This window comes from Cavia porcellus, unplaced genomic scaffold (genome assembly GCF_034190915.1).
Source record: "Cavia porcellus strain 051 isolate PalLab524CR breed Dunkin Hartley unplaced genomic scaffold, mCavPor4.1 scaffold_19, whole genome shotgun sequence".
NCBI lineage: Eukaryota > Metazoa > Chordata > Mammalia > Rodentia > Caviidae > Cavia > Cavia porcellus.
The window spans coordinates 59,123,425-59,128,620 of NW_026947502.1; the positions used below are offsets into that span (position 1 = coordinate 59,123,425).

Sequence of the window (5,196 nt, forward strand, 5' to 3'; positions counted from 1 at the left end):
TTAACATATACACAGGGAATATACACCCACTCTATAATTTCTTATAAAATAAAAGTAAGGAGTAGATGTGGGAGATGTAGAAGGGGAAAGAGAATTCAAAAGTCCTCCTCTTCAGTAACTTTAACTTTGGAATCAACAAAAAGCGACCACTTCCCCTTGTACTCTTTTAAACTTCGCACCACACAGGAAATCTTGCTCTCAAATCCACTCATGTAAATGCCTGTTTGGTCACCAGAATCCTTGCTCCTACCTGTTTCGTGGGTCAGGTTAGCACTGTTAATCTCAGAACATCTGCTTTCAGCAAATGCTGCACTGGCAGGCTTATGGGGATCAGATGCTTTGTTGTGGAGCTCACAGTCTGCTTTGCTCTTTTGTCCTCCAAGAAGTCCGCTAGTTTCTACTTTTTTGTGTTGTTCAAAACTTTACTTGGCTGTGTATTTCCACCAGCTCTCACCGCACTTCATCATTGAAATTTTCAGCTGTACCCCTTGCTTCCTCCTCAAACGGTGGCTCTGACTTCCCTACTTCGCACATCTGGTCAACCACAAAGTTCTTGCCTGGTTCTAAGCAGCTGAGGTCAGTGACTTTACCAGAAGCCGTGTAATATCCACTGCTGACTGTAATGCCACTGTGCATCACCACTGCAAATAACCCACAGCTGTTGGTAGTTGGCCATGTGTGCCACTCTTCTAGTGACAGCTTGAGGGGCATCAGCAAGGGAGAGTTGATCTTGGAAAGTCTACTGCTGTAACAATCACACTCCAAGCCACTAGTAGTAAAGCACTTCAAATACATGTTTATAACTTCAGGCATTTGGTCAAACAGAAGACGTTGCTCAGCTTCAGTGGAATGATGGCAATATTCACAGAAATATTTATCTTTTCCTACAATCCTCTCCACTGAAGCAAACTGAAATTGCCCATCTCAAGGTCTTCGTTTCTGTTTTTGGCACTGGAGAAATTTCAAAACTCTCCTCTGTGGGAGACAACTTGAGTAACTCCCCTTGTATGCAGAACAATTGCTGCAACTTTGATTATATGGAGACTGATTTCCTCATACTGATATGCACAGAGCTGACTATGGTATTTCCTTCTCTCTTCAATTGGCTCTAAGCATTGCAAATAAGGCTGGCCAGGTACTGGTATGTAATCTGAAAAGCCATCAGTCTCCTGCTTCCTGGCATAGTGCTCTCTCTAAAATATGTAACCACAGTGGGATATTAGAGCTAGTCAGCTCCAGGAATGTCAACTGGCTATGAGCCTCAAGGTAAAGAGGCTATGACTCCCAGGGCACAAAAGTTTACTTAACAGAAACCCAAGCAATTCAGTTGCTACCTTAATTGACTTATACAAATTGATCCTTCTACATATTTTTATCTCTGTATTTTGTAGAGATGCTTTCCTTTTCTCCCTACCTAGCTAGCCAGCTCAAGTCACATAATTCCCGCCATCTTCACTGTCACTCATTCCTGAGCCACCCCTCTTCTTCACAAGACAATAAATTCTGGGGCAGGCCTAGGATCAGGGTCTTTGTCCACACATCCTCATGGGAATTGGACTGAGGACCCTTGGCTGCCCTTAACTTGGAACATGTCTTGGTGTCTTTACTCTCGCTGTGGTTGCACTGAACATGGTAGATTGGAATCAATTCACTGAGATTCCAGTAATGTCTCAATGGGATTGTAAGTATAACTTTTTGGATTGTGAGGAAGAATAGAAAAGGGATTACAATACTTGGATGACTGCACACAGTATTTGGGATCACAACAGCCTCTACTTTGGAAAGCCCACTTTCTTGTACTGGCACATAGATGTTCTGAAAGTCTTTTTTCTGTTAAACTTTCACATCCCAAGCAATGAGTCCTTAATACCAACTGACCTTGAAATAATTTTTCCCCTAGTTCAAAACCAGTTTGCTCCACACTTTTGTTAACTTCATCAACATCTATAGGTTTGCTGTTTTCTGGAGACTTGAGTACACAACCATCAGCGGTACTAACGCTTTTGTACTTTCCCAAGTTCTCGTCAAGATCATGCCCTTTAGATTGTCCTTTGGAGTTAGTTTTCCCAGACTTCAGAACTTGGAAAGAATGCTAGGTTGCTTCATTGCAGTCTTTAGTCAATTTACTTTAACTCTTGATTTCTTTTGTGAGGCTCATGTGCTCTCATTTCCAGAAGACTCTTGGAGGTCACTTTAGGAGGACTCTCCAGTGCATCCCCAGAAGCTTTTCTTTTTATCTAGTTTGTCTCTGGTTCTCATCCAATGACTGGTGTCCCTTGGAAACTGACTTTTTTCTTCATGATACCAAATTCAGAGTCACCCTTTTCCCATTGCCTTTTGCACGTTTGTCTTTATAATTCTCAGAATGCTTCATAATGTCCATTTTGTGCTGTTAATTCCATTCACTTCCTCTTTCTGATGAGCTTTTTCTCCCACCTTTGTAGATAATTCTGCCACATTTTTTACTTCCTTTTTAGGAGTTGGCGTATTTCTTGAATGTTTCCCAGAATACACTGAAATACTTCCTGTGCATTGTGCTGTAGATAGGCTTCATATGTGGAGCTGAGTTCCCTGAGTGTGTCAACCAGCCGTCTTGGCTGAGTCGCAAGCTCACCCATGTCTTTCTCTGAAGCTGTTCCCCTGAAAGAATTGAGGGCTGTACACTGCATGTAAGCTCATAACTTGCTGAAGACTCTTCTTTGCAATTTCCCTTGTCTTTCTGATTGGCTTCATCCTTTAGTACCTCTTTCTTCTTTGAGATAATATTAAATTAATGCTTCTCTCCAGATTTAAAAGCAAGACAAAAATAGAATACCTGAAGTATGCTATTAAGATAGCAAGTATTGCCAAGGTTACTCAGTCCCACAAAAGGCAGCAAGTCTTCTCTCTTCTCAGTTTATAGGTGAGGACTGAGCTGCAGGAACAACTTGGTCAATTTCTGACTCTACATTCAAAAGCTTTTCTTTGATTTTTTTGAATGTCTGTAAAATCTAAGACTCTCTGAGTTTCCTTTTGTTGAAAAAACTTCAAGGAAAGTCTGTTTTTCTTGGATGGACACCTTGAAAGTCCACTACTTTCACTCATATGACACAGAGCATTTTCTTTCCAAATCCCCAGGAGCTGATGAGAATCTACAGAGAGTTAGGGCAACTGTAATCAGCGATGTGATGCGGTGAGGTGATGGCCAGACCTGCTGGCGCTGGCATCTCCAACCAGCCCTGCCAGGCCGCTCAGGAGCCACGTGGCCCCCACTCCGTGACCCTGCTTTTTCCTTTCTATCAATGTAATAATTACCTTGAAAGATTCCCAAAAATAATTATTCTCATTTTCCTAGAAAAAGACCTATCTGTTTGTAGTGTGTTACATTTTCGATATACTGCTGGATTTGTTTGGCAACATATTTCTTTATAATTTTATTAGGCATATTTTCAGTATCATAATCCATTGGAAGAATACAATGATTTTTAGTAAATTTGCTACATTGTAAAACTGTTACTCATGGAAGAGTTTGGAAGATTTTCAACAACTCCATTAAATCTCATATGGTCAATTACTATTTTTTTTTTTTGTCTTTTTGAGACAGGGTCTCACTATGTGGTTCAGGCTGACCTTGGGCTCACTTTGTAGCTCATGATAGTCTTGAACTTGCCAAGATCTGCCTGCCTCAGCCTCCCAAGTGATGGGATTACAGGACTGTGCCACCATCCCCGGCAACTTCTGTCTTTTGAGACAGAGCCTCTCTATATAGTCCAGGCTGGACTTGAACACACTGTGTAGCCCAGGCTGGCTTTGAACTTAGAGTGATCCTCCTGCCTCAGCTTCCCAAATGCTGGAATTAGAGATGTGGGCCATCACACACAGCTGGTCATGTACTATTAATCTTCATTCCTACCTTGCCAATTTCTGTCCCAAACATTAATCTTCATAGATCTGCCTGCCTTTACTAAACATTTTATGTAAACAAAATAATATGTGACCCCTTGTATCTTGTAATATATACATATATATATCCCAGAGGAGCACAGATGGCAGATAGATAACAGCTGGCTACAGAGGCTCCCTGAGATAGTCAACTTACAATTCAATATAATACGAGTGGGGAGCCCCAAATAGCAGGAGATGAATTCTCTCGTCCCAGGAAGAAATTCAGGTGACTTGCTGACCATCCAAGGTCCCACCGTGACTTGCCGAGGTCCCGCCGCTTTGACTCACTGGAGACACAGTTACTTTGAGTTCAGGGGTCAGCGAGCTGAACAGAGAGCTGAGTTGGCAGGGTGCCTACATCAACCTGTGGTGAGTAACAGGAAGGGAGCCATTCCATAAATAGGGGGGCTCTGGTGGATGACATTCTGGGACCAGGCAGGACTGGCAAGTAAAAGGGGCAGCAGTGGCTTCAGTCAATTGTTCGCTTCCCAAACAGGATTGGTAAGGCCTGGGTCACGTGACCTGGCTGAGATCCAATAGGTTATCAAGTCCCTGCAGCAGTGGCACACACTAACCACACTATCCCAATGAAGCTTCAGAAGTTTGACTGATCTGGAGGGAAGGCAGCGCAAAGTAATACAGTGTAGGCCACAGCCGCTTGACTGATCCAGAGGGGAGAGGTCGGCATATGCTGTCCTTGTCTGCAACTCACTAGTACATGGAAGTGTGAAGGGTCATCTAGCCAGTGTACTTCAGAAGAACTGTAACCAACAAAGAAAGAAACTGGGGCCTCCTGGAAGAAGCAAAAAGATGAGAAGAAGAAGCAACAACAAAAAGTCCCTAGGTTCCAATTCTGAGAACATTGACCCAGGACAGGTAAATACAAAGGAGAATGAGAACAGCAAACATGCAATATCAGACACGGCACCAGTGGACATAAAGAGATATATTCAGGACCTCATAGATGAGTTCAAAAGCGAAATATTTAGCCAAATAAAGATATAAGACATAAGAAGATTAATAAAAGAGATACTAAGCATCCCTCAAGCAGACACAGACTGAAGGAGAGAAACACTTGGTGAAGAATATAAAAAAATATAGAATACATGCAGTAGATTCAAAGAGATCACCAGGAAATTAAAAACTCTATGGCAAGATGGCAAATCAGCTTGAAAGAAACTCAAAATAGATTACCCAAACTGGAGGGCAATTTTGCAATGTGGGAGTATGAAAGGGAAAACTTTTTAAAAATAACAAGGAAACAAGCTGTAA

The 5,196-nt window shown here is 42.1% G+C and overlaps 1 pseudogene; it reads right to left on the bottom strand.

The window, feature by feature from the left end:
• Window positions 1-3,084, bottom strand: LOC100733212 (ubiquitin carboxyl-terminal hydrolase 1-like; annotated as a pseudogene).
• Between the last annotated feature and the right edge of the window lie 2,112 nt (window positions 3,085-5,196).